This window comes from Eptesicus fuscus, chromosome 7, assembly GCF_027574615.1.
Source record: "Eptesicus fuscus isolate TK198812 chromosome 7, DD_ASM_mEF_20220401, whole genome shotgun sequence".
NCBI lineage: Eukaryota > Metazoa > Chordata > Mammalia > Chiroptera > Vespertilionidae > Eptesicus > Eptesicus fuscus.
The window spans coordinates 83,796,586-83,818,732 of NC_072479.1; the positions used below are offsets into that span (position 1 = coordinate 83,796,586).

Genomic DNA, 22,147 nt, shown 5'->3' on the forward strand with positions numbered 1-22,147 from the left:
CTGCCTGTCCTGCTTAGCAGCCGACTTAGCAGTGTGCATAGGAATTTGTTCATAGTTTTGTTTTTAAACTATAGTCCAGCCCTCCAACGGTCTGAGGGACAGTGAACTGGCCCCCTGTTTAAAAAGTTTGAGGACCCCTGAAAGGGTACTCCATAAATTCTCACGGAGCCTTCCAACCAGGCGAGATCAATGCTCTCTGCCTCTAGGACAAGGATTCTCTCTCTTTTCCTCCCTTTCCCCAAATCCCAGCTCCTCCAACTAAGCAGACTTGAGATGCAGATCCTTTCCAACTACCCCTTCAAAACTGTTCTAAAACCAGCAGGTCTATGGTTAGATTTTTAGAGGTTTACTTGAGCTCAGATAAGCCCATGGAAGCTGCAGTAACACCCGCTGGCCACCAGAGGACAGGGAGCCGCGGGAGAGATTGCTTCCCCTTAGCCGGAGTCTTAGAGGTCAAAGGCAGTAGAATGCGGGCTCTCCATGCATGGCCCTCAGGCTTTTTTACTAGGTGAAGTGCTCCGTGGTCTCCCATTTCCAGATGGGATCCTTTTTCTCCTCTAGAAGTTGGGCTGGAAGTTCCCAGAGGCTCACCCCAATACTAACCTTCAATGATTACCAATCAGAGCCAGTGCGTGTGAGTTGCAGGACTTAAAGGCAGAAAAGACGGATGGAGACCTGTTTTATCTTCCTAAACCACCCCAAACCTGGTTCTCTGTTCTTGAGCCAATTAAAAAAAAAAAAAAAAGTCCCTTAGGCAGTGTCCACATGGACATTCCACATGAAAGATGCCTTTAGGGACCAACGTCCCAAATGTAGTGCATTGCAAATGGAATATTTTAGGAGCTAGATTATTCCTACACACAAATTCTGGCTCGAGCCGCCCGTTCTCAGTGTGCTTTTCCGTCATTAATCACATCTTTGTTATGTGATATCCACGTGAGTACTTCTCAGTAGAAGCAGCTTCATGCTCAAATGCTCCAAGAACAGCTAGAATAAAGCTCTGATTGTCCTATTCAGTGATTCCACGTCCTGGTTTGTCACCACCTCAGGTCTCCAGTTTTTTCAAAGTGTGCAATGTGTCTCAAAACAAAGCTATTGTAATTAATCCAAATAAGAAAATGCACAAAGGGCAGAGGAGCTAAACCACAGGGTCTGGCACCTCAAGAGGCAGTGAACTTCTGGTCTGATTTAAAGACGATTCTGCACGGTCCCATGGAGAAAACATTTTTAAGGAGATATTTTTTGGGCTGCCCAGGCTCTTTCAAGTTGTAAATATAAATAAGTATAAGAAAATATAAGCCAAGTAAAATAATGTTGGGAACATTCATGGGGAGTGGGGGGGGGGGGGGGGGAGGAGGGTGCATTCAACGACAAACATAACAGAGAGCTGACCGCCTGACAACACTAGCGCTGATTTTTCTTCCAAGTACCTGCAACTCCTCGTCCCTAACCCAGGGCAAGTGCCCTGCAGTTTGGATTCGCCAGACTTTTTTAAAAGAGTGACTGTAATCCTCCCAAATCATTGTTTGCGTTTCTTCACGCTGGTGAGGCCGCTGGAAAGAGCCCAAGCAGGAGGAAAAGCGCTGGGTCCTGGGGCGGCAGGGGGGGTGGGGGGGAGGAAACCCTCGAAAAATACCTGTTGGGGCGCAGCGCTGAGTGCGCGCGGCCAGGGCGCGGACCCGGGGGGTCGCGGCTCCGGGGAGCTCGGGGGGCGGCGGGCGCGCGGGCGCGTCAGGGGGAAGGGCGCGCGGCCGCCTCCTCGGGGCCGCCCGGCTCCGCCCAGCGGCGCCAGCGGAACCTGCTTCGGAGTCGCCGAACTCGGCGGCGGAACGTGACCCGACCCTCCCCGCGCGCGCGGGGGCTCGGGCGGCCGCGGGATGGGCGGGCGGGCGGGCGGGGGGGGCGGCGCGCGGCCCCGCCCGGCGCCCACCGCCCTGCCCTCGCCTGTCTCCTCCTTTCCCCCGGGCTCCGCTGAGTTCATTCACTGGGATTGGTTTCAAGTGACGCCATCTCTTTATTTTTAAACCAATGACCTCATCCGCGCTTGAAGTTTCCTGACCAGCGACTCTTTCTCTTTTCCCCCAGCCCCCCTCCCCGCCCCCCCACCCCGCCTTTTCCCCCCTCTTTCTGTGTATCACTGTTTTTTTTTTTTTTTTTTGGGGGGGGGCCTTTTAGACAGTTTTTAAACGATTATCATCACCTCTCCCTCCCCCCTGCCTCCACGTCCCCCACGCGGCCCCCACCTTCACCTCCCCAACTTCTTCACCCCTTTCAACCTTGTTTTTTTCAAGGCTGACTTGGGGGGGGGGTGTGTGTGTGAAGAAAACTTGCAAACGTCTCTTTTCTGCCTAAGCCTCCCGCCCCCGCCCACCCCTCAGAGAAGGAGAAGATAATATAGTGAACAGAAGACGAGGACAGCGCGACGGGACGGACGGACGCGAGCGGGAGCGCTGCCGCCCGCCGGGCTCCGCGGCGGCGCCTCGCAGGTCCGGGCGGCGAGGGGGGACCGAGGGGGAGACGCCGTGACAACTTTCGTTTCCCCCCGGAGGGAGTCGGGAGGTCGGCGGCCCCAAAAGTAAGTGGCCTCGGGCCGGCCGCGCGGGCTGTGCGGGCGGGGAGGGGTTCGGGCTCGGGGCGCCCGCCGCGCGGGCCAGCGTGGACCTCCGCCGCTCGCCCCGCCGGCTCTGCCTGCCCGGCGTTCGCGCCACCTTTTCGGAAGGCAGGGTGGGGGCGACCGCGGCCCGAGCCACCCGAGCGTTGGAAGCGGGGGTGGGGGGTGGAGGGTGGGTGAGGGGGTGTAGGCCCGGCTGGGGGCCGGCCCGAGCGGGAAGGGGGCGGGCGGCCGGCCGGCGCGGGGTCTCGCTCGGTGCGGTGCGGGCCGGGCCGCCGGGTCCGGCCGCGAGGAGCCGCCCGCGCGGGACGCGGGACTTTTCGCGGGCGAAGCTGCTCACTTCCAGGCGCGCCTGTTGCACAACACGCCTGCCCGGGGGGTGGGGGTGGGGGGGCCCGGGTGGGGGGGCCCGGCCGGCCTGTTCCCATTATCCCCGGTTCGCCTTCGGGGTGAGCAGCGAGGCCACCTGGGTGGTGACGGCGTTGCTTTCTTCAGCCGAACCGACCCGCCAACAACCCCGTTTCTCCTACGAGGGCCCGAGTCATGACGTTGGGGGACCCCGTGGGCCAGTGACTTCTTTATTCACACTAGTGCTAAAACACGAGAAAAGGAAAAAAAAAAAAACACCCACAAAAACCCGGGGAGACAACCGAAGATCTGTTTATCATGTGTGGTTTCATGTAATAAAACACCAGGGAGGAAAATATTTAGGCAACACGGGGGTTTATTTTCTAAAACACACACACACACACACACACACACACACACACACACACACACACGTAGCTAACTGGAGGAAACACGGGTAGATCTTAAAGGTGCATGGGGAGTGCAGAGTGCTCTCACAGATGATGAAACGTGAGCTGCAAAGGCCCCCAAGTCACGGTGTCACATTGTTGGGAGAAAGCACACCTCCGACCAGACCAGCCGGGGATGAATCCAGTGGAGAGGGAAAACCTGTTGCATAATCTCATCCGCCGTGGGCTGTGCTGCGTGCCGGCCCCCTGGAACCAAGGGGAAGTGAGTTGAGATGCAGGGTTTTAAAAACTCAAGTTTTTATTTACCCAGTGTTCTGGCTGCCACTTGTGCTTTAAAAGACTGTAAGTAAACACTCTGCTCTTACAAGTGAACCAAACCTATCAAACCTGTTTAGGAAATGACCAGGTATGTTTCTCTCTCTCTCTCTCTCTCTCTCTCTCTCTCTCTCTCTCTCTCTCTCTCTGTGTGTGCGTGAAATTTACCACCCACGGAAGACCTGATGACTACTGTTTGGGGTACTTGGGCTGTCAGAAAAATGCCTCTTTATGGGGCTGATTGGAAGTGCCCATAGGTGACAACTGTTTGTTCAAAGGATTGATACTATTTTGAACTCCATCAAGAAAAGAGATTTTTAAAAGTTAAGGTCAATTTTTAAAAGAAGAAAAGAATTCTTACCAGTTGAGTTACCTTTTAATTTACTTTCCCTTGAGAATCATGTGTATTTGGTGGACACCCAGCTTGGGAGACCATAATTTTGAGACTTTTTGTGGAGTTCTGTGTTTGGTGAAGGCAGCAACCTGGAGAAGTAAGTTGAAAAACTGAGAACTTACAGGTCTATGTAGGTATTTTAGTCAACATGTGACTAGGCACTGTGAAAAGAATTTTTTAAAAAAGTTATAGAATTTACTGCGTTTGAGGACTGTGGGAGATTCCTGTTAAAAAATTTGGGGTGATGGTAATATTTAACATCTTATGTAAGAATTTGGGCTAAATTCCACCAGCCCAAAAGTTGGCTTTTAGGTAAAATAATTTGTACTTATCCAAGTTCCACATGGGAGAAAATTAAAAATGAATTTACTCTTAATTCTGCTGGTAATATGGTGGCTAGTGTATGAAAAAGTCAGTTCAAGCACTATCACTATAAAACCTACATTTAGAGGAGTACCTGTAAAGTGAAAACAGTCATGTAAACTTGAGGATGAGGGGTCTCTGGCCAAAAGCTTAATGTCAGTAACTGAAAAGGGGCCACAAAGAGAAGATCCTGTCAACTCAGTTCTGTTTCTTACACATTTAAAACTTATGTGTAGAAGTGAAGCAGAGATGAGGTCTGAGGTGGGTTCAGAGTTTAGGCTGGGGACAGAGGGCCAGGGTTGATGTGTGAGTTTGTTTTGATGTTATTTTCTACAAATGTCTATATTGGGAATTTAATTCCATAGTCTATGGGATTAAGTATTGATGAAGTTGACTTACATAGCTGTCCAATATTCATTTTTCAACCAATCATAATATCCTACTAAATATAATTTGCTGGAATTACCAGTGCAATTTATCTTAGAAACCCAACTTTTCCTGGAATATCTAAAAAAAAAAAAAAGTGTTGTTTTCTATCATGTGTTATTTGGACTAAAAATTTCCCTGGACATTTAATATTTTAAAAATGCTTTGCATTCATTTGCAAGCAAATAACACTTTAAATTGAAGAAGTAAATTAACATAGGAAAGCTGATTTGGATCAGAATCCCAAGAAAGGGGAGAAGATAAATCAGGGAAAACAGAAACCAGATTTTATGACAGATTTTAACAGATTGAAAAAACTAGTTGAAAGGGCTTCATAGGAAAAAATCACAGTTGATACTTGATGTTTTTTTTTTTTAATTAACTACATCAAGATTTAAAACCAAAGCAGATATCCACCATCATAAAAGAAAATGTTAATAATGTTGGCTTAAGTAAAAACATAATTAATAAATTAAATCTTGCCCAAAGGCACATATGACATATTCCAAAGCCAGATGTCATTTTTTTCTTGATTGTGAGTGTGTGTGTGTGTGTGTGTGTGTTGTAGGTAATCTGATATTTTTGTACATTTCATTAGCCCTGGTAATCAAAGGTTGGCCATGTGAAGGGATGAGGTTCATAAAAGGTTGCCGAATTTAAAGAAGCAGGCTCAGGCTTTAAGAAAAGGCCATTATCATGCAGACTAGGAGGGACTTTGAAATTTAATCAAATAAATGATTGGAGGGAGCAGGAGTGGCTCAAAAAGAAGTATCTAAGGAGATTACCAAAGACAGGTAAAAAAAATATATAAAAGGTTTCCAAGGGGTATGGTCAGTAAAGAAGGAAATAGAATATACCTTGGCACGAAAGGAAAAAGGCATAAAGGGAAAAATACCCTCCTGTACCTCAGCAACAAGAAGAGAGTAATGAAACTTCATCTCTTTCTTGATTGGGGTTAGATATCACCAAAAAGTCACAAGATTTTTTGTTTCATAAACATTTTAATTTGGGGGGAGGAAGGATGGAAAAAAATAAATTATGAGCATAAGTTATAATTATATGAGCATGTAAAACTTGAAATTGCCAAAGACAAATTTAAAATACAGGGGGACCCATTGCAGTTTTAATTGCGTTAAGGGAGGGATAGGTTATAAAAAGTTGAAACTATTAATTTACTAGTATTTCTAAATTAACTACAGATATAAATCAATCAAGCAAACACTTATAAGTGGTTTACTATTTACATGTACTGAGGTGGACACCAAAAGTTGGAGGAATGGGTCCATACCTTTAATAAGGAGAGGATTATAAGAATTTTAATGGAGGTATGTAAATATGCAAAGATAAAACAATTATCAGACAGCAGGGAAGTGCCAAATTCTTGGTATAAAGGAGGAGATGGGAGGATTAGGGGAGGTAATCTTCATAGAGATAATAGAATTTGACCCCAGTTTTAAAGGATCGTTAACATGTGTATGGAGGAAAGGAAGTGGGGAGGTCAAAGAAGGAGGCCATTCATTCATTTCTTCATTGAGCAGATTTATCTATTATGTGCCAGCCACTGTTCTAGGAACTGGGCAGAGAGTGGAAAAAGGACAATTTTTTTTGCCCTTATGGAACTTACTTTCTAGTGGGAGAAGATGGGAGGACAGCAAACAAGTAAGCATTACATGGAAAATCTAATGTCAAGTGGTGATGTTTTGTGAAGATAATCAGGGTCAGGAAATTATAGAGGGCTAGTTGCAGTCCCACTTACTCTGTGAATAATCTATTTGCCCATCATATCCTGATAAATAATGTTAGCGATATAACTTAATATTTATTGCCATCCAAACCAATTTGAATAAAAGTCTACACATTAACTTCATCTTTAACCAATTTTTAAAAATGAAACCTACATAATTTTTTTTAGATTGAAGCACATAAGCTCTGAGTTTTTAATTCCTCATAAACAATTTATGTACATTTTTTTTTTGCTGCCATTTGCTAGAAGTCTCAAGTTTTTGCATGAGGTTAATATCATTGTTTATAATTTACTTAGGATTGTGATGTACTGGGCTGTATATTTAGGTTAGATTCTCCATTAAGGATCAGTGTCACAATCCTATATAATAAAACCCTAATATGCAAATCGACCGAACTGTGGAATGACTGGTCCCTATGACGCACATTGACCACCTTGGGCAGATGCTCAACACAGGAGCTGCCCCGTGGTGGTCAGTGCGCTCCCACAATGGGAGCGCCGCTCAGCCAGAAGCCAGGCTGGCGAGTGCAGTGGTGTGGCGGGAGCCTCTCCCACCTCCATGGCAGCGCTAAGGACCCCGCGGGGAGCAGGCCTAAGCCAGCAGTCGGACATCCCCTGAGGGGTCCCAGACTGTGAGAGGGCGCAGGCCGGGCTGAGGGACATCCCCCTCCGTCCCAAGTGCACAAAGGTCGTGCACCGGGCCTCTAGTAGTGTTATAATGTGAAGCCAAATTCCAAGGAGAGTTTGTTTTGATGGTACCTTGTATGACAGCACAGGAAACAAAAAGTTGTACAGAGAGCATAAGTAAGCTATTCAGCTTTATTACCAGATGGGAAAAATAGGTTAAAGGGTGAGTCCTCTCTGGGTCTTGTCCACATGGTATAGGAATTGAAAAGTAAATTTGGACTGTGTTGTGTTTCATGTGCTTAATTATATCTCCTTAAAGATTTGTAGGGAAGTTAATGGTCTCATTGGAAATACTGTCTTAAACTTGGGATTTTTACTCTCTACAAATAGTAGTAACCTGAAGCAAAGTGTCAGTTCTGAAATGGGGAAGTCTGGGTTCTTACTGCAGGATCTGACTGCTGGGTTTTGTTGTTTAGAAGATGCCCTTTACAGTGTCAATTAAAAATTTCTTAACTATTTCTTGCTTTTGGACACATTCATGAAGTGCTTCTCGAGCATTCTTAGAGAAATATGTTCTCTCCCCTTCACTCTTTCTGGACTTTTAAACATAAAAAAATTATATAGGTGAAATTGAGGTAAGGGATTCAAAAAAGAATTTATATTGTGTGTATCTATAGAACCAAATCTTTCAAAAAAGTTTTCTATATGCACGTAACCAATTTTCATTTCCAGTATATTCTGATGCACTTGGGTAAGGCTATGAAAAAGAAAACTTTCAAAGGAGGTAGGAAATTCTTTAGCATTCCCTTGATTTTCTTCTAAACTAAATACTCCATTTAGAAAAGGATTGTAGATATAAATGCTGGGGGTCCATGATGTGTGTGATAAAAGCTAACATGACAGGTTCTCTTCAGGAATATTTGGGAAGAACAGTAAAATTCAGATTTGTTTCAGTGTCTGGGTGAGAAGTGGGACAAACTGTGATTTTTAGAAAAAAGCTGCACTATAAATTGTAATGGTAAATAGCAAGGTAATTTATATTAAATATCTTCATTCTTCCCCTTAAGATTAATGTGTAAAGCCATATGTAGAGAGGTATATGCTATTTATTGTTTGCTGTATACATTTAAAAATACCAGCCCTGGCCTGGTGACTCGGTTGGAGTGCCATCCCGTGCACCATGAGGTTGTGGGTTCAATTCCTGGTCAGGGCATATTCCTAGGTTGTGGGTTCGATCCCCCATCTGGGCGCATACGGGATCAATGTTTACCTTTCATCGATGTTTTTCTATTTCCCTTCCTCTCTCTTTAAAATCAATAAATAATTCTTGGGTGAGGATTAAAAAACAAAAAAACAACTCATTCTAGGATAACCTGGTAGGGTCGGCTTTTGATGAATGTTTGCTAAATACGTTGAACTAATTCTCACAACTGTTACTTTTGATCCTGGTTCCGTTACAACTCTAGCTTAAAGCACTGGTTTTTGAGTTTTGAGTTGACACCTGAAGGGGGTTGGTTGCCTTACAGCCCTGGGCACCTACCTGACTTGTTGGAGCAATATGCTCATTCTGGAACCTGGACCCTGACCTCCAGCTTGCCTGATCCTGTGACTGACCTGACCTCATCTTTTCCAAAATGCAGGTGGTTGTTTCCTATCAACTCGGTCTCTTCCTGAGCAGCTGATCTGTGTCCTCTTCTTGTTACTTCTCAGAACACTGAGGTGTCACCAGTATGGCCTATTTTGTAGTGGGTTTCTTTTATTTTTGTCTGTTGTTTAGTTGAGGGAGAAGCACATTCTTCAGGAAGACAGTTCTTGACTTTGTTTTGTAAACTGCACATGGCATATTAATCATGGTATTATTTTCTCTTTCTTCTTAGCATTTACTAAAAATTTTGTGTTTCTAAAAAATGAACTGGTAAGAATCATATTTTAATGATACAAACCAAGTAAAAACTAACAAAGATTTTTGTTTTGGAGACAATCAGGAAATTATAACATGGAGTGTGTATTAGGTGGTATTTAAGAATCTATACTAATAAAAGGGTAATAGCAAATTGGTCACAACGCCCTCACAGTAACAACTGAACAGCAGGCTGTGTGGGGCGACAAGGCTGGCAGGGGGGTTAGCGAGGGATGACCAAACGACAGACCAGCAGGCTGTATGGGGCGACCAGGCCAGCAGGGGGGGGCAGTGAGGGATGACCAGGCCAGCAGAGGGGGGCAGTTGGGGGTGACCAGGCCGGCAGGGGGGTCACTAAGTGGCGACCAGGCTGGGGAGGGGCAGTTAGGGGCAATCAGGCTGGCAGGCAGAGGTGTTTAGAGGTGATCAGGCTGGCAGGGGTGGGGGGCAGTTAGGGGCAATCAGGCAGGCAGGCAGGCAGGTGAGCAGTTAGGAGCCAGCGGTCCCGGATTGTGAGAGGGATGTCCGACTGCCCGTTTTGGCCCAATATCTGGGATCGGGCCAAAACTGGCAGTTGGACATCCCCCAAGGGGTCCCGGATTGGAGAGGGTACAGGCTGGGCTGAGGGGACAAAGTTTTATCCATATTAATGGTATTATAGTGATATTGAGAAAGTCTCATATTTTAAAGATACATGTGGAAGTATTTATAGGTAAAGTGAAATCATGACTAATGTTTGTATTAAAAAACGTTAGGATGGGCACAAACACAGAAATGGGAAATAAAACAATATTGACAAATTTTTTTATTACTGCGTAATGGGTACCTTGGGGTTTGTTGTATTTTCTGTAGTTTGTGTATATTAGGAAATAATTATAATTAGTTTAACTATATAGTTAAACTATACATTACCAATTATAACTAGGGGAAGAACTTTAATACAATAAAATTATGTAGTTGGACATTTGAGCTTATTGGCTAATCAAAAATCTCCACTTTGCATTTTCTATGTTATGCTTTTAGTAATAATTTTTAAGGGAGAATTTTGTAAAATTATAGTCAGAAAAACTGTTTAAAACTTTTAACTTTGTGACCTTGTAATATATACCTGTAGCTTATTAATTGCTTTTTCATATTTTGTCTTTTATCCATTTACAGATGAGGAAACTAAGATCTTAGAGAGACTAAGTGATTTATTCAAATCTCAAAGCAAGTAAGAACTGCTCGAACTGGAGCCGAGGTCGTCTGATTCATTTCAGGTACCTGCTTTCTTATATATACACTAGAGGCTTGGTGCATGAAAATTCATGCACTGGAGGAGGGTCCCTCAGCCCGGCCTGCCCCCTCTCACAGTCCAGGAGCCCTCAAGGGCAGGAGGAAACCCGGTGATTAGGGGAAGGTGACGCCCCATCACACCTCTGCTGCTGCCACTGCTGGCAGCACAAGCCTCGGCCGGCTCTGGTTACCTGAGCCTTGGGTGGCCCTAGGCGGCTGGGGGGCTGAGGGAACTTGGGGACTCCGGAGGCAGGCGGGCCTGGCTCTGTTGCACACCTGCCGCCCTGGCGGGGCTGAGGGGACTGGGCGCCACCATCTTGTGGCTGTGGGCATCGCCATTTTTGAGGGCGTGACAGTCAGTTAGCATATTCCCTCCTTATTGGCTGTGGGCACCATTGTCTTTGAGGTGGGACAGTCAATTAGCATATTCCCGCCTTATTGGCTGTGGGCCCTGCCATCTTTGCGATGGCGTGAGGGTCAATTAGTGTATTCCCTCTTTATTAGATAGGATATTTATAAATGCTCTTCTTTAACCAGCAGTTTTCAAACATTTTGGTGCTTTTAAAAATTATTGAGGACCCCAAAGATGTTTGTTTATGTGGACTATGTCTATCAATATATAACACACTGAGAAATGTTTAAAGTGTTCAGTTTAAAAATAACACATTCATTAAAGGTTAACATAAATAACATACTTTTATGAAGAAGGTATTTCAAAACAAAAAATACCATGAGAAGTGTGACATTGCTTTACATTTTGCCACTAGCTTTAATGCACTGCTTAATAGGAGACATGGATTTTCAGTACTGCTTTTATATTCAGTCTATTGTATATGTTGTTTGTTTGAAGTATATAAAGAAAACCCCAGCTATACACAGATACATAGTTGAAAAAGGGTGCATGGAGTATTTCAGTGTCTTTTCATGTAATTGTGATAGATTCATAAAGATTAGTTGCAATGTTAACTTTGAAACTATATCAGTGAAATTGTTGTGCTCTGTAACATTAAAAATGTATTGAATCTTTGATGTGTATGCGGCTCTATAACATTAGACATTGGTCATTTGAAAAAATAATGGTTTACTGAGTTGTGCAGATCTTTCAAATGCTGACTTATTTGCTAATACAATATTTAACAAATAACATTCATTAATATTATCATTAATTTAGTCAAAGTTTTTAAGAATTGGGAAGCAGTCAAAGAGTTTTGTGTTGAGTTCAAGTTTTCCAAAATTCCATTCTTTTTCTCAAAAGCTCAAATTCTATCATTGGCAACAGATATTGTCAGTTTTTCTTTGAAGTGTCAGGCTCACTTTATTCATTTTAGAGAAAAACGTTTGCCAAATACCTGAGTCTGAATAAACTGTAATGTGTCTTCCAATCACTCTCTTAAGCAAAAATAGCATTCTATGAAAAAAAATGTGTAGTTTAGTTCCCAACTCAGTTTGCATACATGCTTTTCCTTAAGACAGCTATTGTATTAGGTACATAGCAGAAGTGATTTTTGTGTGTACCTCCCATTTCATCACACAGGATGTTAAAAAGACCAAGTTCTCAAGATTAAGACTTAATTAAATTTATAATTTTTACTTTATCAAAAACATTGTTCAGATGAACTGGTTTTTAAAAAAATGGTTGATAGACAGTGGGAAATATAATTATTACTGGTACAGTTTTGTTATCCCTGCTTTGATTCATGAAAGTGCCTGCATTTTGTCCACTATTGCTTTTGTACCATTAGAGCAGATATCAACATGTTGTTTCAGGATAAATCATGAGATTCAGAAAGTTATTTAATACTTTGAGTAATTCAGCAGTACTGGTACTTGTTGCCAAGCATTCACATAAAGGAAGACCTTCTTTGATGGTTAGTTGGCTTGGATACTGGCATAATAAAAACAAAACAGTAAGTCCACCCACATCTATGGCTTTGTCCACTTATAAAGCAAAAGTACTATCCTTAAGGCACTTAGCAGTAAAGTATTTAATTTGATGAGATACTGCATCATTGATAAGTGGTATTGCCATGATTTCTTTTACTGACTTTTCATCCAGCAGACATTCAGCAATGTGAGTCATACAAAGCCTATTAGTTTCTCAGCTATTGTGTGGCTCCCACCAGTGCAGTCGGATAATTTACCTTGTATGATGCTTCAGGGGCTTTTTCATTTCTAATTTGAAAACAGTCTTTTGCTTTTAAAGAGCTCATCATGTCAATTATTAAAACATTCAGTTTCGTTTCTTTATTTTCTTTTAAATCCTCACCTGAGGACATGCTTATTGATTTTAGAGAGAGAAACATTGATCTGTTGCCTTCCTTTATGTGCCCTGGGCGGGGGGGTGGGGGGGTGGGGGAGACCAAACCCGCATCCTAGTTATGCACCCTCACCAGGAATTGAACCTGCATCCTTTTCTTTTTCTTTAAACTCAATGGATTCATTTGATGATAATGAGTAATGAAGTTATATATAGTAGATATTGTCAAAGATTGCTATGCCTAGGAAATAGAAGTACTGAGAACACATTGAGTTAATTTCTTTTAAAAATGCGTATTTATACCTTAAATTTGCTACCTTAGAAAATTCTAAGAAACACAAGAATATATACAGGCATGTTTCATTAGCTGCCAGAGTGACATATTATCATCATGTATCCTCTGGATTTATTGTTGTACCCTCATGAGATACTGAGAATGAAAAAGACAAGTAACATCGTATTACTAAAACTAATTTTGACTTTATGGATTTCCCTGAAATGGCCTCAGGGACCTGGTAAGATACCAGGTGTCTCTCGATCACACTTTGAAAATGATGATATAAATATTGCAGTGTCCTAATATATTTTTAGAGCAGTCTAATATAGACATCTATACCAATAAAGTAATGTTTCAATTTTAACTGGTTAATTATCAAGGAAGACGGGAATATGCTAGTGTGTGGGTGACCCAGAGACCATATTGGGTGGAAGGTCGTACAGCATGAGTGAGTGGTGGGATAAAGGATATACAGGGGAAGAGTTGGTAAAAGCACTTTACTACAACTTAACAGAAAATGAGTGTTTCCTCTCCCTGTGTTTTTAAACGATAAAAGCACTGAGCCCACATATATGTACAAAATACTCATTTATATCAGGATTACACAGCCATTTTTGCTTTGAGTGACAGCAGGGGAGTGATGCTAACATACTTGAGAGGAGCATGGATGCTCATGGCAGTTGTTTGTTCCAACTGGGGAAGCTGTTGACCTTTTTTCTCTGAGGAAGCTGAGGGATGACAAGACACATGAGGTTAGAAAGAAGAAATTGTGAAAGGGGGAAATGGAGTAGACGTCAGTCAGTCTTCATGGGAACAGCTATGGGCAGAACGGGGCTGTGGACAGAGTGGAGATAAGCTTTGAGGGCAGAGAGGAAGATGGGTGAACTGGGCTCTCCCATGTGCTGGACACCGGAAGATCGGGGTCTGGGGAAGTTCAAAGATGGGTGTAACAGGAGTCATGGAGATGAACATTATTTGAAAGATTTCCATCAAAATATGGTTCAAATAACTATTTAAATAATGGTACTGGAAAATGGTAATGGAAAAAATTAAATTAAAAATAAATTAAAAAATGGTACTGGATAGCCTGACTTTTAATGTCTTGCCAGTATTCAAGTTGTTATTGTAACCAAAGGGAGAAGACAGCAGTGCCATGAGTTTGGTGTAGTGCAGGTCAATCTCTAAGCTTTGGTTATAAGCATCAATATGTGACAATATTGACTGGGCCAGGTTTGTGGCTGTAAATTCAAGAATGAAATTTTAACACTTATTTTTTTACTAACAGACAGTTATGATTAAAGAGTTTAGTTTAAAAAGATATTTATCAGTTTTGTTATTTATGTGGTACTTAATTCCATAAAGGATTTGAGATGCCGGAAAGAATGATCAAAGCCAGTAGTCAAAAACAAACATGATTCTAAATGATGTTTTTCCCTAATGTTTTCTCTACTGATGACATTTATGTTACTAGGGTTATACAGTTGAGGTACTCACTATTAATTATTTAAACTGGTCTGTTAACTGTGCAGGAGAATACAGTCCTGTCACTCTTTAGTTGCATGTAAGTATAAACTGTGTGTGTGTAGTGGGAATGAGATTGGACAGAACAGGACTGGAGACAGTCATAGCAGGCCACAGAATTTATTTATTTATTTATTTATTTATTTATTTATTTATTTATTTATTTATTTATTTAACTCAGGACTGTTTTCAATTGTAATTAGCAGACAGCCACCAGCAGAGGCTTAAACCATGAGTTGTTTACGCAGTTCAGAGAAGTTGAGGGGTCGGTTGTCTCATGGTTGGTCCGGCCGCTCAGCAGTGTCCCCACGGTCTCTGCAGGCTTTGATTCTGCTATCCTTTGTGTGTCCACTTACTGCCACCAGCTCACAAACTGGCTGCCTCAGCCTTAGATATCACATCCCTTTTCATGGCAAGAAGGAGGAAGGGGACAGAGAGATCAAGCAATCCTTCCTCCTGTGCTTCCCTAACAGAGAACAAGATCTTTCTCAGAAGCGTCCATTCAATTTTCTCGTTAGTGTCACTTGCTTGAACTGTTTCACAAGACTGCCCCCACCCACAGGAAAGACCAGGGAAGTGAGTGTATGGCTACAGGGGACTGGGTGATTCTGGTTGGTGTAACGCGCGTCATGGATCATTTCCTGGGCTTACATCGCTGTAGCCCAGGAGAATCTGGGATTCTGTTAGGGAGTTAGAAAGGAAGTTAGATGGGTGCTGGCTGAGTGTGTGTCACAAATATGCAGAAAGGGAAGCACAAAGGCTGTTAAGTAACTTTTCTTTAGCCTGGAGACTGTTTTAAGTGTTCCCCATAAACAAGGCCATATCCATTTTCTTTCTTATTTCAGTAGGAGATTATACAGACCTGTATCCCAATTAGTTGCAGAGCTAATTTAGAGGCAGTTAGGTCTCAGTTTTCTCAACTGTGAAATAAGAATATTGTATTAGATCATCTCTGAGGTAACTTCCAGTTCTAAAACTCTTGTCTCTTCTTTTTTTTTTCCTGTCTTTTGTCCATTTTATGTTATATCTTTTTTTAAAATTAAAAAAGTGGACAGGATTAGAGAGAGGATATGAAAATGTATGGTGTTTTTCATTCATATTTTTATCTTTTTATTTATTTTTAATTTAAAAATATTTTTATTGATTTCAGAGAGGAAATGGGAGAGAGAGAGAAGAAACATCAATGATGAGAGTGAATCATTGATTGGCTGTCTCCCACACACCCCACTGGGGATCGAGCTTGCAACCTGGGCATGTGCCCTGACCTGGAATCGAGACTCCTGGTTCATAGGTCGATGCTCAGCAACTGAGCCACGCCAGCTGAGCTATTTTTAATTTTTTAATTAATTTATTTTAGTGCCCCAGGCATGAAATGGCTCTGGCCACCAACACAGGCATCAAGCCAGGGTGAACTAAGGACTTGTTTATTGGTCATCTGATAGCTGAGTAGTGTCTTTAATAAAGATCTTGATGGTATAGAAGGTTTAAAATAGAATTAGGTTTTGGCTTTTTGGCAGTTATTCATATTCTGGCCCAAATTTTCACTGGAAGTGGAAAACAAATTGCATTTTTATTTTTATTTTTATTTTGATAGGGGACCATGTACATATGTGTGTATAATTAAAATACCCTTAGTACAGTGTTCTGAGAAAATGCTCCCTGTCCCAACAGAGGAGGCATTTTAAGCACTATTGTTAAAAACCTGGCAGAACATCCCCTTTTGGCATTGGCTCTTATTTGTTAATAGTGTTCACAGTGCATATTTGCCCTAGATAAAATTAAAGGACAACTAAAGGAAAATGATTCCTTTCATGCACTGTAGCAACTAAACTTTACTTGAATGAGGCAGAACCTTAAAATGGGATTCTCCTTGTGCTACAAAAACAATGATCTGGTTCCTCATATAGAATTGTGTCAAGATTACACGAATTTAGATATACAGTGAGTTGAAAATCATATTCCCACTTTAACAAATTACAAAGCAATTACACTGCTTTTAAAGAAGGTTGTTAAAACATTAACCTAAACAGTGTTAACCTTCTATTCAACAAAAATCTTATGGAAGGATCCCACTGCATTTTATTTGTGGTTTACAGTATTGGGAGATCCTGGAGATAAACATTACTAACTGTGGCACTTCTTAAAGGGCCAGAATGTATCTGCCCCCAATTTGGGGTGCATTTTAAAGAATAAAATGCATGTATGTATATGGATTTAACAGCTGTTTTAAACAGCTTAGGGCAGTATCTAATTTCATTACCAAAGAATATCCAAATATCAGTTAAAAACTTCCCTTCTACTATAACCCTTTTAAGTATGTAACTAAAACAATTGTTTTCATTTTTCATTATGTGAATGACTAAGAGCCTTGTTAATGTAAATATTCAGGAAGCTTGATTTTATAGCTTTTGGTTTTATAACCAACAAAAATTACGTAGAGCGGAAAACCCCTTCTTCTCTTGTCTATAGCCCCAACTAAAAGACAAGTGTTTTTTTCTGGCAAATGAATGACCTGTGTGGCAGGATCTTAGGTGCTGCCAGTGGCTGTCTCATTATAGAATGTAATGAATGTAATATGAGTTTAAAGAGATACAGTATTTTGGGGGGGAAGGGGGAAGATTTCCAAGTACCAAGTGTTAGGCAGGATAGTATCCATTTGCCAGGAAAAAATAGTTTTACACAAGTTTTAAATATAAGTTATGTGAAATCAGTAGAGATTTTTATTATAGAAATGACCTTGATTCAGTCACTAAAATAAGCACTTTGGTTCTGTGTCTAGTAAGCTTTTTTCCTGGACCAAAAATTCCTTCTTTTTGCAGGTGGTCATCAGCACGTCATTGTAATCGGCATGAGCAAGTATTTACTGAGGGACTTCTCTAAGAGTGAGGTATTAGAAGGGATGTAAAGAAGTAAAGCATGCCACCTTCGTCATCAGGAGTTTATTGCTGCCAACATCTCTTTACTGGTTTAAACAAATTGCCATAAAAGACTCCTTATTCTTTCTTTACCCTTGAGGTTCTTCAACTGTGTGTCTAGCGCACCAGTCTCCACTCTCCTGGGTTGAGGGATCAAGTCCTCTCCTGGCCATTTCACCTTCTCTCCTGTGATTACGGGCCTTTGTTGCTTACTCTAAGAGCAGTGTGCTAGCTGGCTGCTTCTGCAGGGTAGTTTGGGAGCAGGAAGACAGTGGCCTGGAGCACTCGGCTCTTTAAAGAGTATGAAAGGTTAGGAGGGACACAGGAAGGAAAAGTAAGAGACCTATTGCCGTTTTCTTTCTTTAATAAAAAAAATTGTCCTGTGGTAAAAACAAATAATGTAAAACTTACCATTTTAATCATTTTTATGTGTACAGTTCATTAGTGTTAACTGTACTCACATTGTTGTTAAACAGATTTTTTGAACTTTTTCCTCTTGCATATCTGAAGCTCTGTATGCGTTAAACAACAAATCCCCTTTTCTCCCTCCCCCAGCCCATTAACCATCATTCTACATTCTGTTTCTATGAATTTGACTGTTTTAGATACCTTATATAAGTGGAATTCTGCAAGTGTCTTTTTGTGATCTATTTTACTTATTCTAATGTCCTCAGTGTTCATCCATGTTGCTTTGTGTGACAGGAATTCTTTCCTTTTCGAGCTGAATAATATTGTATTTTTGTATATATAATCACATTTTGTTTATTCATCTATTGATGGACATTTGACTATTGTGAATATATGAACATAGGTGTACAGATACCTCTTGGAGACCCTGCTTTCAATTCTCTTGGGTATACATCCAGAAGTGGAATAGCTGGATCATATGGTAGTCCTATTTTTAGTTTTTTTTATGAACTGCAGTACTGTTTTGTATAGTAGTTGTACCATTTTATATTCTCACCAACAGTGTACAAAAGTTCCAATTTCCCCACATCCTTGCCAACATTTGCTAGTTTTTAGGCTGTGTTTTGTTTGTTTTTTTTTTAATCCTTGCCCAAGTATATGCTCTTATTGATTTTAGAGAAGAAGGGGAGAGAGAGAGAAAAAAAAAAAAAGGGGGGAGAGAGAAACATCTATCGGATGCCTCCCGTACGTGCACTGACTAGGGATCAAACCCACAACTTAGGTATGTGCCCTAACCAGCAATGGAACCCACAACCTTTTGGTGTATGGGATGACACTCCAACCAATTGAGCCACCTGGCTAGGGATGTTTGTGTGTTTTTAATAATAGCCATTCTAACAGGTATGAGGTGATACCTCATTGTGGTTTTGATTTGCATTTTTCTGATGATTAGTGATGATAAGCATCTTTTCATATACTACTTGTTGTCCATTTGTATATCATCTTTGGAGAAGTGATTATTTAAGCCCCTTTCCCATTTTTCAATTGGGTTATTTGATTTTTTGTTATTGAGTTGTAAGATGCCATTTTCTTTTTATAATATGAACTAGAGGCCCGGTACACGAAATTCGTGCATGGGGTGGTGTGTCCCTCAGCCCAGCCTGCACCCTCTCCAATCTGGGACCCCTTGAGGGATGTCTGACTGCCCGTTTAGGCCCGATCCCAGTAGAATTGGTCCTAAACGGGCCGTCGGACATCCTTCTCACAATCCAGGACTGCTGGCTCCCAACTGCTCGCCTGTCTGCCTTCCTGATTGCCCCTAACCGCTTCTGCCTGCCAGCCTGATCACCCCCTAACCACTCCCCTGACAGCCTGATTGATGCCTAACTGCTCCCCTGCCAGCCTGTTTGCCCCTAACTGCCCTCCCCTGCAGGCCTGGTCACTCCTAACTGCCCTCCCCTGCAGGCCTGGTCAGCCCTAACTGCCCTCCCCTACAGGCCTGGTCCCCCCCAACGGCTCTCCCCTGCAGGCCTGTGTTCCCCCCAACTGTCCTTCCCTGCAGGCCCCATTGCCCCCAACTTCCCTCCTCTGCTGGCCTAGTCACCCCTAACTGCCCTCCCCTGCAGGCTTGATTGCCCCCAACTGCCCTCCCTTGCAGGCCTGGTCCTTTCTAACTGCCCTCCCCTGCTGGCCATCTTGTGGTAGGCCATCTTGTGTCCACATGGGGGCATCCATCTTTGACCACATGGGGGCAGCCATCTTGTGTGTTTGAGTGACAGTCAGTTTGCATATTACTCTTTTATTAAATAGGATTAGATAGGATAGAGGCCTGGTGCACGGGTGGGGGCCGGCTAGTTTGCCCTGAAGGGTGTCCTGGATCAGGGTGAGGGTTCCCTTGGGGCGTGGGGTGGCCTGGGTGAGGGGCCTGTGGTGGTTTGCAGGCCGGCCACGTCCCCCAGTGACCCAAGCAGAGGCCCTGGTATCTGGGATTTATTTATCTTCTATAATTGAAACTTTGTAGCCTTGAGCGGAGGCCAAGGCAGGCCAGGGAGCTTGGCTTCCTCCATCGCAGGGGGCACCTCAAGCCTCCTGCTCTCTCCAGCTCCGTGGCTGCCGCCATTTTTGTTGGGATTTATTTATCTTCTATAATTGAAACTTTGTAGCCTTGAGTGGAGGCCTGGGCCAGCCAGGGCAGGCGGAAAGCTTGGCTTCCTCCATTGCTGGGGAAACCCAAGTCTCCTGCTCTCTCTGTGGCCGCAGCCATCTTGGTTGGGTTAATTTGCATACTTGCTCCTGATTAGCTGGTGGGCTTGGCTTGTGAGTGTAGCGGAGGTATGGTCAATTTGCATATCACTCTTTTATTAGATAGGATAGGATAGCAACTTAGAAGTAGTCACGGATCAGGTGTGATATAGTGCAGGGATAAAAAATGGAGTAAATGGATCTGCTGACTAGAGAGTAACCTCTTGCTTCTCATCCTTACCAGTTCAACTTGCTTAGTTGAGGGTTTTGTACTCCAAAGAGAATTTGAAGCCTCATATTCACTGTCCTCTTCCTTTCCTCCTCCTCATTACCTACAAAACTTGGGGGTGGACAAGATGATAACTGAGGTATCTTGCAGCTCAAAATGTTGAGTTTTGAGAGTATTACCTTTCACCAACTAACCTTTAATATCTAAAATTTCTTTAGAACTTTGGTGATATCTGGCCTGTAGACTGAGAAATCTTCTTATGGCTATTAAGAAGCACTCCACCAAAGCTCTGATGGACCTTTTAATCTTACTCATTTTTTTCTTGGTATCACCTTCAAATCCTGGGCTGAAAGGTTAATTCTTTAACTGATGCTATACACAAGTCCTTCACTGGTTTGTCTTGGAATAATAGAGTTTGTACTTTGCCCTGGAGATATATAGTAGTTTTTTTTTTTAACCTACTTACAGTCATGAGGAATAAAAGTCAAAGTTCATTGGGTAGTGTATTTGTTGTTTTAAATACATAGGGCAAATAGAACACCAGTTCAAATTCAGTGTACTTTTATTTCTGTAAAACCAGCTATATTTTTGTGTTAAATGCCAGCTTTAAATAAATATTACCCTGAAACAGACTCATAGATACAGAGAACAAACTGATGGTTGCCAGATAGGAGGGAGGTGGGATGGGGGGCTGGGTAAAATAGGTGAAGGGATTGAGAAATACAAATTGGTAGTTACAAAATAGTTCCAAGAATATAAAGCACAATATAGGGAATATAGTAAATAATATTGTAATAAGTATGTGTGGTGACAGATGGATACTAGATTTATGGGAGAGGGGGGAATCACTTTATATAAATGTCTAATCACTATGCTATATATTTGACATTAATTTAAAATAATATTGAATGTCACCCTGGCCAGGTGGCTCAGTTGGTAGGAGCGTGATCCTGTACACCAAAAGGTGGTGAGTTTGATTCCTGGTCAGGGCACATACCCAGTTTGTGGATTCAGTTCACAATCAGGGCACTTATGGGAGGCTACAGGTGGATGTTTCTCTCTCACATCTATATTTTTCTCTCTGTCTCCCTTTCTCTCTCTCTTAAGTCAGTAGAATAAGATATCCTCAGATGAGGATTAAAAATAATAATAATAATTAGCAATAATTGTAACTGATATGAAAGAAAAGAAATACTACCCAATCAATCTGTTTATTCTTTGTCCATGGTTTTCATAGTGATATGTATTGTAGTAATTAAAGGAAAGAAGTAATGTGCTTATGGTGGTTGAGGTTGAAGGATACTGTGGACTCTGCTATGATAATGCTTAGTATTATTTTAGGTTTCATGTATTTGATATTTTAATTTTTTTGCATCTTATAGGTCCTGTTTGACAGGTAACAAATCTTTAGGGAGCTTGTCCTAGTTTATATGTAGTTTTATGTTATCATCACATGGTGTTGTAACTTAAAACGCTCTAATGCTAACTCTATGAGGTAATAAGGTAAACAAAGCAAAATCAGTAAACCAAATAGGAGTGGGTGAGGAATATGCATGGTGACTCAGAAAATGAGTTATTGGTAGTTCTTGTAACAGAACCCAATATGTCTAGTCTAGTATTGTCTTTGTGCTTGGCTGTCTGTGACATCTGCATTGCTTTCAGGTCTGTTGCCAGGTCTTAAGGGAACATTACCAAATACTAAATACTTTTGCCAAAATACTAAATTCAGCTGTGTGTGTGAACAGGGGAGGTAACACAGGGGACTAAGGCTACCTCAGGGAGCTACATTGTGGGATGTTGCCATGATGTTTAGAGCCACCCTCGGTCATTCTTAACCTAGATTTTACAGTCAAATCAAGGATTGAAATGCATTTGGTGATATATGA

General features: G+C 42.1%; 1 protein-coding gene across 2 annotated transcripts in view; it reads left to right on the plus strand.

The window, feature by feature from the left end:
* DUSP16 (dual specificity phosphatase 16) overlaps positions 1 to 22,147 on the plus strand; it is a 93,232-nt gene that overhangs the window by 13,545 nt on the left and 57,540 nt on the right. Inside the window, exons 1-2 of one of the 2 annotated variants that reach the window (XM_054719265.1) lie at positions 2,317 to 2,575; positions 10,297 to 10,397. The gene's annotated coding sequence lies outside the window, so the exon portion shown is untranslated. Of the gene's footprint in view, positions 1 to 2,316; positions 2,576 to 10,296; positions 10,398 to 22,147 lie in introns of those variants that run through there. The other variant, XM_028143946.2, reaches the window with a different exon arrangement.